General features: G+C 38.4%; 1 pseudogene; it reads left to right on the top strand.

Moving 5' to 3' along the window:
• The first annotated feature begins 1011 nt into the window (after nucleotides 1-1011).
• Nucleotides 1012-2302, top strand: LOC100940740 (annotated as a pseudogene).
• The last annotated feature ends 9806 nt before the right edge of the window (nucleotides 2303-12108 follow it).

The following is a 12108-nucleotide window of genomic DNA, read 5'->3' as shown; positions in this document are numbered from 1 at the left end:
CCTGCCATTTAAATAGTGGCTGAAAGGTCTATAATGTATCTATAGCTTAATCTTTCTTAAATCCATTTTGGATGAGGTGAAAGAGTATTAGTTATAAGTCAAGGCTTGAAGAGAAGAGAGTTAAATCCTAATCCTGGCCTCATTGCTAGCCTTTCTGTAATGTGCACAAATGCTTTCTGTTCCTTAGGTGCTTCTTCAAGGGACTTGGCATACTGGTCTACCTCAGAGGAGCCACAGCGATAATTCCCTTCACAGTTTACGGCCCAGCCATCATGCCAGCCTATTGGGTCATCTTTCCTGTGAGTTCCCATGATTTTTCTTAGATGCCCCACCAACTTACACCTACTGTTATGGATTGAATAGTGGGTCTGAAAATGTATGTCTACCCTCTAATCCCTGGAACCTGTGAATATTACCCTAAGTCATAAAAGTATTACCATATATGGCAAGAGATATGATTCAGTTAAGGATCTTGAGAAGTTTATCCTGAATTATCTGAGTGGGCACAACTTAGGCCATGACATAAATCTTTATAAGAAATATCCATGGAAGGAGATGTGAAGACAGAGGCAGAGATTGGAATCATGTGGCTATAAACTAAGGAACAACAGGATTGCCAGCTGCGCTGGGAAGCTAGGAGGGAGGTATGGGAAGAATTGTACCCTGGAGTCCTTGGAGGAAGCATGGTCCTGTCAACACCTTGATTTTAGATTCTGGCCTCTAGAATTGTGAGAAAATACATTTCTGTTTTAAGCCCCCACATTTGTGGTAATGTGCACAGCAGCTCTAGGAAACTAATATCTCCATCCCATCCTGTGATATATACCTCATCCTAGTGTTTAATATTGGTGCCCATGTTTTGACTTTCTTGAGTGTATTGTTAACCCCTTAATTTTAAGGGGGTGAAAGGGTATTAAAATTAAGGGGTTTACAACTACTGTGCTAAAATTTTTTCTTTTAATGGCTTTTTATTGAAACTCTACCACATACAATTTTAGGTCCCAAAGTTACATGCTCAGGAATGGAAGAGGAGTCCTTTTCTCCCCTAATTAAAGAATTGGCCATGCAGACTCTTAGTGTTCTTAATAGTCTACTGACTCACCATGTTCACACATGGATTGATAACAGGTGGCAGTGACAGAGCTGCTGAAACACAGAAACTTGCAAATGGAATTAATACCATTGTGGCCACACTGGGTCATCTCTTGGACCATAGGCAGAATACCCTAGTATTTATATATAAAAAACTACAGTGTCTGGTTATGAATGAGGCTGATGGCACCCTGGATGGTGGGTTTGAAAAGAAATAAAGCAAATTATGAAGCTTCTGCCAACACACAGATAGACTACATTCTTTTCAGCCACACAAACTCAGAAGTTGAAGACTTGACTAGAGTTTCTCCAAAGAAGATTCATTGCATGTTGATGAAGATAAAGCCAACACAACAGTGGATGGTCTTGAAAAGAGATGTGCTATTTGTCTCTCCTTCTGCTGTTCACATTCCTAAAGAAGAACTGGAAGAAGAAATTGATGGTTTTCTTTTCATCTTGTAAATCTGTGAAATACCACTGAGTTATAGAACTATATTAAGTTGCCTATACTGGCCATTCATTTGCAAAAGCTAAATATGCACCCAACCACATCCTTCCAGTTCTGCAATGCAGATTCTGGGATACTACTGTGTTTAGACATGGTAGGGAGAAGGGTGGATATTCCAGAGTGGACTGGATTATTCAGTATGATCCTCCAGATGTCCCTATAAATATATTAATTTTGTGAGTAGAATAGCCAGAGACCTAAATGGAAGAGGATAAGTCTTGTTCATTTTGTGCCCAGAAGAATTGATGTTCTTTTCTTCCTTAAAGTAATCCAAGGTTCCATTAAGTGAATTTGACTTTTCCTGGTCTAAAATTTTTCTTGTTTCTTTTTTAATTTAAAATTTTTTTTCTCATCCCCCTCCCCCCAACCTGGTCTAAAATTTCTGACATTCAGTCTCAGCTTGAAAAGTTGATTGAAAAGAACTATTTTCTTCATCCATCAGCCCAAGAAGGATGTAACTCAGACACATGAATGCATGATTCTCAGTCTCTGAAACAGATCTTTAAATTTGCCTCAAGTTGCTCTGTCAATTGTCAAGATGTCTCCTTTGTTGATCTGAATATGGACAGTAATGAAGACAAGCATAAAAAGAGAGGAGGAGGTGGTGGATTTGGCCACCAGAAAACCAAGAAAGTTGAGAAGTCCAAAATCTTTAAAAACATTAGCAAGAAATAATCTGACTGCAGGAAATTCTCTCACTGAAAATATGCCTTCCTTTCATCTTGATTTACTTTGTCCTGAAGTGGATTTTTGCTTTTCCTTGCGCTCACAACTGAACTTTCATGGAGTTAGAATTTGGATTGATCTAACAAGAGTATACACTAATTTGGGTTGTAAGCACTGAGCACTATTATTTCCAAGCAGTCTCCTTTTTATTTTTAGGATATAAAACAGACTTTTTCTTTTCCTGGTTGTCCAAGGGCAAAGCAAGATTTTTTTTTTTTTTTTGGTCTTTGATGGGATGATATAATATTTTAATTTTAAATATACCTCCTCAAATGTATATCATTATTTTAATAAAATTATTTTTGTACCTTTGGAAAATAAAGCCTCTTAGTATCAGGATGAAAACTTCAAATTCTCTTTCTAATGAAATCTAGGAGCTTATTCTTGAGAGGATAGCTGGTTTATCTATTGCAATGAAAATTGGAGATGTTATTTAGGCAATGAGACAAAATACTGCTGTCACTAAGATTGGTGAGCTGTCCCATATAGTATGATTATGAATTTGATGTTGTCAGTAAGGAAATCCTCAGAAATCAGATGAAATGGAAAAGTAGGCATCAGGTGAGAACTCTGTTCCTGAAAGGTATATCCGTTTAATAGGTATAAGTGAAATTAAGTGCTTCCTGTCACTGTGTCACATCTGTTAGGACTCTGCCCTTCTAATCTGTGTTATAAGCTGATATTATGCTGCAAAAAATTTTTGCAAATTCTATCATTTTAGTAAGTTAGAAAATACATGTAGAAATATCTAAGTAGGCATTTTAAAGGGAAATGAGCAAATTCCTAAGAAATGTTAACTGTGTATTCATTGTTCTATCCTTTGCCAGACACAAAGAAGACATGATTTCAGTTCATAAAGGGTGTAAATTTTTGTCAGAATAGAACATAATCTTTACATATACATATAATTTTTCAAAACATATTGTGACACTTGGAAGTCCCTAAGTGGAAAGTTCTGTTGGGCAACCAGAATAAAAGGTGAAAAACACAGGATGGGGGTCTGACAGCCTTAGAGCGCCAATTTAAATTGGTGGGGCGGGAGAAATAACTGGAGTGGAGGGGTAGTGGGCATGTTTATCGACTGAAGGGAGATAAGATGGGCCAGTAGGTGGATTCATGTTTCAGAGGAGTGGGGTGTTTTGGATACGTAAGTTGGATCCAGATTGTTAAAGGTCTAGAATTAGTTTTCTGTTGCTGCCATAACTAGTTAACACAAATGTTGCAATTTAAAACAACACAAATTCATTATCTTTCAGTTCTGTAAGTCAGAAATCCAGTGAGCTTAATTGGTTTCTCTGCTTTAAACTCATAAACTAAGGTGAAAGTACTGGTGCAGCTGGACTCTAGAGGAGGCTCTTCTTCCACGCTCATTCAAGTTTTTGGCAGAATTGACTTCCATGTGATTAAAGGACTGAGGCCTCTGTTTTCTTGCTGGTTATTGGATGGTGGTTGCTTTTGGAGGCCACCCGTGTTCTTTGCTCAAGGACCCCGCCCTCCATCTTCTAGCCAACTCATAATTTGAATCACTCCTGTGCCTTCCTCTTCTGCTGTATCACTCTGATTCTTCTGCCTTTCTTTTCCACTTTTAAGGGTCCAGGTGGTTACATTGGGCTCAACTGAATAATCCAGAATAATCTCCCAATCTACCTGTTTTAAGGTTTGTAACCTTTCATCTGCAAAGTTCCTTTTGCCTTGAAAGAGTATTGCTACATGATCTTCTCAGGTTCCTGGGACTGAATGCCAAGCTGAGGAGTTTGAATGTGATAGAAAAGGTAATTGAGGAGCATTGTAGGTTCCTGAACAGAGGTGAGGTATGTAGGTATGGAGGATAGGCTGGTGATAGGACATACCTTCAGATCAGTATTACTAACTAATCCTGCAATAAGAGGAGAAGCTGAGGAGGGACATAGGGAAGAGAGAAGAAAGAGAAATACTGGTGGTGGTTTTTGCTCTTTCTTAGTTAGACTCAAGCAATTCTGCTCTGACCCAAACTTGTAAGATCCACTCAGTAAAAGAAAATCCCTACAGTAATCATATGTGCTCTCTTTAAAGGGCACTTTAGCCAATGTCTCTTACAAGGATGGGGACTCATCCTCCCCCAGCCTCACTCATGTGGTTTATCAAAATAATTCTTCTAAACATTTGCAACACTTTTCTTAAGAGTTATAAAATAAATATTCTTCATTCTCATTACCTTTCCATCAGTGTTTGAGTCTCTTTTAATAGAAGGACATCTGAGGTGCTATCCCATAGTGCTATCCCATAGTGCTGTCCCACTATGTCTCCAAGCCCCAGGCCGGCTCTGGTGATATCCACTCATTTATTCATTCATGAGCCCTTGCTATGTGCAGCTACTATTCCATGTTCTGGAGTTATTACCATGAGAAAAATCCTTTTGCACATGGAACTTAACCTTTGAGTGAGATAGGAAAGCCAAGAATTGATCACATATTTATCAGATGATGCAAATATGAGGAAACGAAGCAGGTTAGAAGAATAGAGTGGTGAGTGAAGATAGAAGGTGACATGTGGAAGGATCTAAGGTTTAAGCCATGTGGCTATCTGGATAAGAGTGTTTTAGAGGCAATAACACTTGTGATGACTCCAAGGCGGGAGCATGCTTGGGAAATTAAATGGAAAATAAGTGAGTCCAAATGGCTGAAGGAGAGTGAGGGAGAAGAGGAATGTTTAGAAATGAGGTCAGAGAGGTGTTAGGCAGTGCCATAGTTAAGACATCTGTTATCAGTCTGAATTAAACAACATTCTAAAATTGGGCCTGCCTGCCTATTTACTCCAAGATTTTAGTATGATTACTCTACAGAAGGATTTATTTGTCTCAAGAAATTTGGAGCAAAGAACAAAATAGCATATTTCAAGTTCTGGGTATAGATTGCTGTGAAAAATTAACTTGTTATATGCATTTATTGACTATTGTTTATAACATAAACAAAGCTGCTCTTCTTCTATAATAAGAAGAGTTGGTAATATTGTATCTTATTTTCCACTCTCAATATTATTATACGATAAAGAGCTGAATATATAATATACTGCTGAGTGGGTAATGAGCAGGATTCAATCACACATTTAAATGAATTTAAAAAAATCTGAACCATGTCCAAGTTCTTCCATCTAAGCATCACTTAAGAATCTGTTTGTTCAGTTGAGTTTCATCTCTGCAGCTGCCAAGGCACTGCAGATCTGCCAGCTTGACTCTCTGATTGCAAAATAAAGGGTGGTCACTTAACAGTAGATATGAAAAATAGAGTATTCTGTGAAAAGAACAACATTATGAGAAATCCTGATAACAAAAAACTGGAGGCTTTGCTCCCCTTCCGCCCGAGGGCAGTTACTTTTGAGAGAGTATTCTCACTTTCCCCAGATCTAAGCAGCCTTTGGCGGGGTGTGTGTGCTTTTGGAAGACGGATGCACTTTGCTGCAGCTTACATTCATAAATATTTTTGTAGTATAATAGGTTGTCAAAACAAATCTGTGTTTTCCATTTGTGTGTGCGTGAGTGTGTCAGTATGCCTCTTCATCTTTTTGTCCATCTAGAGGTAGAACACAAATAATTTACTTTTCTCGTTGTGGATTTTTCATTACAGTATAGATTTGTGCAGAAGGGAGTCATGATGAACAGGTAAATAAATGGCTATATTAATCTGTGGGGATAGTTTCTATGTCTCTATTTTAGCAGTTCTAGGTCATTGCTGAAAACCTGTGATTCCTATTAAGCATTTTCAATGGACAATCCCATCTGCCCATTGGCATTAACTATGTCATTGAACTGGAGAGAGAAAGACAAGGTGGTCTTGTTGACAATATAGTTGTGCCTGTGGGAATGTAGCATTGTGTTCAGAGGGCAGGCACCAAGTTCTGTCAAGTTTCATCACTTATTCACTGTGTGACCTTAGGTGAGTTCCTTAACTTCTCTGAGACTCCATTTTCTATTTTGTAAAATGTGCAAAGTAACGCCTACTTTCTATAGTGGTTGTGAGAATTACATGACACAATGTAAGCAGAGTGAGTGCTTCATGTAGTGCGTGCACCTGCTAAGGGCTCTATAAAACGGTAGGCATTTCTACTATCACTTTTTTTTTTTTTGGCTTATCTCTTTTGATGGCACAGCATGTAGACTTGGCACAAAGCAGAAATCTTTTTTGCACATGGAAACGTACAGCCCTAGAGGCTAGCACATCAAACTCTGCAACTCAACTTATACCTTCTTCTGAATTCTTCACAATATTTTTCTCTTTTCAAGCAAACCTGGAGAAAACATTTTGCTGCTTGGTGCCTGAGTTGGCCAGCAATTCTAGTTTCCAAGGAGATTGTAATGGATGTATTTGTGTACGCTGATTTGCCTGAACTTTTAAAGAATTCCCTAAGGAATTCTTCTAAAGAAACAGGACATGATGGAAATGCTTTTCCTTTCTTTTTTTTTTTTTAATAAGCCATAGAAAATTGTGTGTATGTGTGTGTCTCCTTAGTGATCTAAAACTTACTTAGAAGTGGTCAGGCAAAATGGAAAGATTTGCTAATGAAAGATTTATCTTCCCATGACTGCAATTTTGTATGTTTTTTCAAATTAATTTCTCTGAGTTGTTTTCTATTACAAAAAGCATTTAGTTCAATTTCGAATCATAATTAAGATATTCTATACCATCTGCAGTGCTTGATGTCATCCTCTAGGGTCACCATGGTTACATCACAAAAGAGGCTGGAGCTAAGTCTGTTTTTTCTTATTCTAGAAAACCAGCACCACCCATGCAGTCTTTATCTTTACTAGGTATCCAATACTGGTTAATTGATAATAAAGGTTTCCTCCTGGTGCACAGTTTCTAATATTGCTTGGATGAAGAATTATACATTAGCATTTACAAAATTATTGATTTACTGAACAGAAAATGCTCTTAGTTTTTTTTCAAAGGCTCTTAGTTCAAGTTCTAGATCAACAATAGCCCCTATGACATTCTGCAGGCCTTTCTTAGTTTCTCTGTTTCCAATCAATTGCCAGATGGGATAATAAACCTGATACAGCTTTTAGTATTGTAAGGAGTGTTATTAATGTCGGTTTTTAACATATTTAAATGTTGAATTTAAATTTTTTTTTTTTTTTTTGACACAGTCTCACTATGTCTCTCTTGGTAGTTCTCTTGCCTCAGCCTTCCAAGTAGCTGGGACTACAGGCACCCGCCACAATGCCCAGCTATTTTTTATTGCAATTGTCATTGTTGTTTAGCTGGCCTGGGTGGGTTCAAAGCCACCAGCATTGGTGTATGTGGCTGGTGCCATAACCACTGTGCTGTGGGCGCTGAGCCTAAATGTTGGATTTTAATTGAAAGCTTAATGTCTTTCTTTTTACAGAACATTTCTATTTTTCACTCTACTATTAAGTGGCCACCCTTTATTTTGCAGTCAGAGAACTCCGTTGACAGAACTCAAATGCCTTGGGTCCAGACTTGACTCACTCATTCATTACTCATCGTGCCTTCGTCCAGCATCTTTATCACAGGATAAAGAGCACAAACTTTAGAACCAAGAGAATTAGGCTTTGCATCCATGCTTTCTTACTAGCTTTGTGATCTCAGCAAAATTACTTCACCTTCATGAGCTTCCAGATTGACATCTATGGGCATAGGCTGTTGCGAAGATTACACAAGAAAATAAAAGTGAAATACCTGCATAGTAGATGTGGCTCGTACATAGAAGATGCTCTATCACCAGAAGTCACTTTCCTCCTGTGCATGTGGGCATCAGATTCATGCAGTCTTTATCCTCAAGGGAGTTTACAATCTAGATGGGGAAACATAAAAAAGAATAATTATAAGACCAAGGTTAAGCAACAGCTGTCCTGGTCTTACTAAAAAATGAGCATGTGGATAGTTTGAGTGAAAAGAGCGAATGATACCCACGGTTCAAGAAGGGAGTCTAAATGAATCCCAACTGGCAGCCAACCTCAAATTCTTGTACTGACACTACCTCTTTGCTGGTGCCTTGTTCACCAATGGCTAAGTCGTAGGGAGACCACAAAAGTTAAATCTCTCATGCCTGTTTGCTAAAGGCATAATGTTAGCTATATGTTAGTTGTGTTAGATTATTGGTCAAGAGTTGGTTTTCTTGATTTCTTTTAAATGGATTAAGTGTAAGATTAATAAGCTTTTAATTCTATTTAATATTTGGAATTTAAAATATACGCAACGGGCTGGGAGTGCTTGGGGATGTACCCAGCCCCCACAAGCAGATTTGTTACCACCCCATCTGCCACCCCAAATGCTAAATCCCAGGAACACCACTGCTTTGCAGTATGTTATATTTTACAAGACTTTGAGGGAAGAGAAACACAGAAAGATAGTGACAATCACTGCAGGGTTAGAGAGACAGAGAGCATAAGGTTAGAACTAAAACTTCTAAAAAGCAACTGGAGTGTTGAAAAAAAGGAACAGAGGGAAGAATTGAATATATTTATGAACAGATGAAAGGTATTTATGTAGGCAGAGAGCATATGGAAAAGGGGGAAACGAATCATGGAAGAAGGAGGCAAGTCTTACCACACAAGTATTTTCATCTTGAGACGTGTGCACACGGGAGTGTGTGTGGGTATGCACATGCAAGCTAACTTTTTTCACATATGCGCATGATTTGAAGAATCACATGAGAGAGGAAAATCTACCTCGAGGTTGTCATGATGGTTAATGTGTCCCAAAGTGCTGTATCTCTAAGCTTCTATCTTCTAGGGGAATTCGGTAGCAATTATAAAGAGAAAGCCACAGAGGGGTTGTGTAGAGCTGAGGTCTGTGTGAATATGGTAATCTCCTCTACTTCCTGGCACTTTTAGTGCCTCTCCCTCCTGGATTCAAGACTTCCTGTCATGCCAAACGATTGGTGTTGCCAACGCCCAAGTAACTTCTAGTGCTGGTGTCTCTTGCATGAATATGGAGAAAATGGGAGGCTTGGAGAGACTGTGGGTTTTTGAAAGATTATGGCATGGCAGGTTTGAAAGCTTCTGCAACTTGGGACTGTAGAGGTGGGGAAGAGGAGACAAACGTGTCCCTAAGTGTCTGTGATGAAGAATGTCTTATCTCATTAAATGTAATTGTAGCATTGAGGATAGAGTGAAGGGGACTATGTGGAACAAGTGAGGGACGGAAGAGATAAAGTACAGGAGGGGAGCCCAAGAACAATGCAGAAAGAAAAAGTACCAGATAGGGACCAGAGCTGTTAACAAATGTCTGGACCTAGAAGATATAAGAAAAGGATCCAAGAAGGTGGGCCTACATGGGGCCAGAGCTTAGGCACAAGTGGGACTGCTCTGCCAGTCCCTAAGTGGAACCACCTGAAGTTAGAGCTGAGCGGCCAGTGTAAGGCCCGAAGTCAGAGCAGTGACACTTGTATGAAACCCAGGGGCTAGAGTGGTATTGCACCTGCAGGGAGCAGGTCTGGAATTGAGCCTTGTGGTAGAGAGAGGGCATCCTCTGAAGTCTTCTACAAAGCTACTTGGCACTATTTTCTGCTCAAAGCCTTTTTGTGGACTCATAAGACAGCAGAGAGCCTTGAAAAATCTCCTAACCATAATAAGTTCATAAGTAAAAACCTCCAGATAAGTAGAGAATACACATCTTAAAAAAAAAGAACTTCTAAGGAAGTAAAGAAAATGGAGTAATTTTATATGATTAAAAATATAAATACCTTTAATAATCTCAGGTAAAAGAAGTAGCTATCTATAAATATTTAGACAGACATAGATATATAAAAATATGACATGACTAAAACTGGGTTATTACGAACCATTAGAAATAATGGAAATGAAAAATAAGCGTTTTTGGAATAAGAGCATAATTAACTAGATATAACTGAAAAGTAAATTAGTGGATCATAAAATTGAGCTGAAGAAATATTATCTAGTATCCGTTTTTACTATGGGCCAGGCATTATTCTAAGCATTTAATGTATATAATCTCATTTAATCTAAGGATTATATAAAGTAGGTTTTCTTTTCATTTCCATTTTACTGATTAGTAAATTAAGGCAAAGAGAGACTAAGTCATTTGCCAAAAGTCATGCAACTAGTTTTGAATCCCAGGAGAGCCCTTGCCTTTAACCACTGCACTGTAATACCTACTTCCTACATTTCTCAAAATGCAGCACAAAGAGATAGAAACAAATGGAAGAAAATTTAAGAAAGAATAAATTCCAGAGCTAGGAAATAAAAGTCCGTATTTCAACAAATTCCCAGGTGATTCCTATGCACTTTAAAGATGATCGTCTTGTTCATTCCTAAGCCTTTGTAAAGATAGGAATGAATAAAGCTCTTCTTTCATCTCCTTTTGGATGCTTCATTGAATAATGACTCTGTTTCTGGAGGAATGGGCGTCAAAAAAAGTTTGCCGAAGGGAGGCTCACTATTCAGCAGTCCCTAGTGCAATTTGGGAACATAGATCTCCTTTTGAATGCCAAGTCCGAATGATTGGTAGTGGCTGTCTAAAGATGTGCTGAGAAGGATTCTGAGGTTGCATGTGGCTTCAATAGGAAAGAGTACCACAATCAATTGTAGATGCATGTGGCTACATATTTGGCCTGGGGAGAATCCCATCTGCCAACCATCTCTGGAATACTGGGTTACCAAATTTGTTAAAGACTATCTTTACTATGAGGTAACATAAGTAAACATGGGCTTGAAACCTTCTCAGACTGACTTAGCTATTTCAAATCCTAGTACTCAAGACAGTCATAGTAGGACCAGCAGATGGGGGAGCCTCTGCACTAGTTTATGTGGAGTTGGCCTCTTATCTCTCAAGATTTCTGTTGGTAAGACAGGGTTTTTGAGAATCTGTCACTATTCAAACTAGTGTGTAAAATTGAGGACTACTAGGACTCTGAGAAGACGTTTGATGTCCCTGCTCAGTTCCTCATTTCTATTCCATTCTTCTCAAACACTCAGCATCTGGGGCTGATGCAGCTTCCAGCTGACTTCCCCATGGCCCATCACCCCATCAGGCCACAGGGTATTGCTCCATTAAAGATTTTATTCAGGTATTTCTTTCCTTGTTGGCTTTTCTTAAGTGTTTTGATTTCCCAAGATAATTTAAGATCTCTAATATTTTGCAAAAACCCAAAGTCTTTCTTGGGGCAAATAGTTTGCTAACAAAAAACAAAAGGTCAAATGGTGGTAAACAAGGGGCTTTAAGGAAGGAATTGTGGAATCAGAGGCCTGATGAAAAGATAATATGGTTCTCTTTGGATGAATTGCTGTGTTGTAATAAATCAAGAAATTTGGTATCTGACAGGTCTAGGTAAAATTTTGACTATTCTAAATGCACAAATTTGAGAAAGTCATTATTTCCTCACTTGTGGAATGGGTATGATAACATCATACCTCCCACACAATGCCATTTCTATAAATGTGTGACACATTAATAACATCTAAGCCAAAAATGAGAGTTTCTGTTTCTTTTATTATCTGGTTTCATTGTACAAAAAATATTACTATCCACCTTAACTTTTAAAGAGTTCAGATGAACATCATGCTAATATTTTAGAATTCAAACTCCTGATTAGGAAAGTAACTTGTTATCTATAGCAAATTTCTCATGTTTTAATTTTTTCTATAAAATGTGAAAAAAGCTGACTCTCATGCTGATTGGGCTGCCTAGAAGACAGGAATGTGGGACTGAGTACCATAAAGCTCATGGACCACCACCTGCTAACTGAGATCTGCTGCCTGAGTGGGGGAAAATAGAACCAAGGAGGAATCGGTATCCCCTTCATCAAGTGCCCATTTCCAAGCC

The sequence above is a fragment of the Otolemur garnettii genome, unplaced genomic scaffold (genome assembly GCF_000181295.1).
Source record: "Otolemur garnettii isolate 467f Iridium unplaced genomic scaffold, OtoGar3 scaffold00090, whole genome shotgun sequence".
NCBI classification, from domain to species: Eukaryota; Metazoa; Chordata; class Mammalia; order Primates; family Galagidae; genus Otolemur; species Otolemur garnettii.
This window is presented reverse-complemented; position numbering and strand designations above follow the sequence as displayed.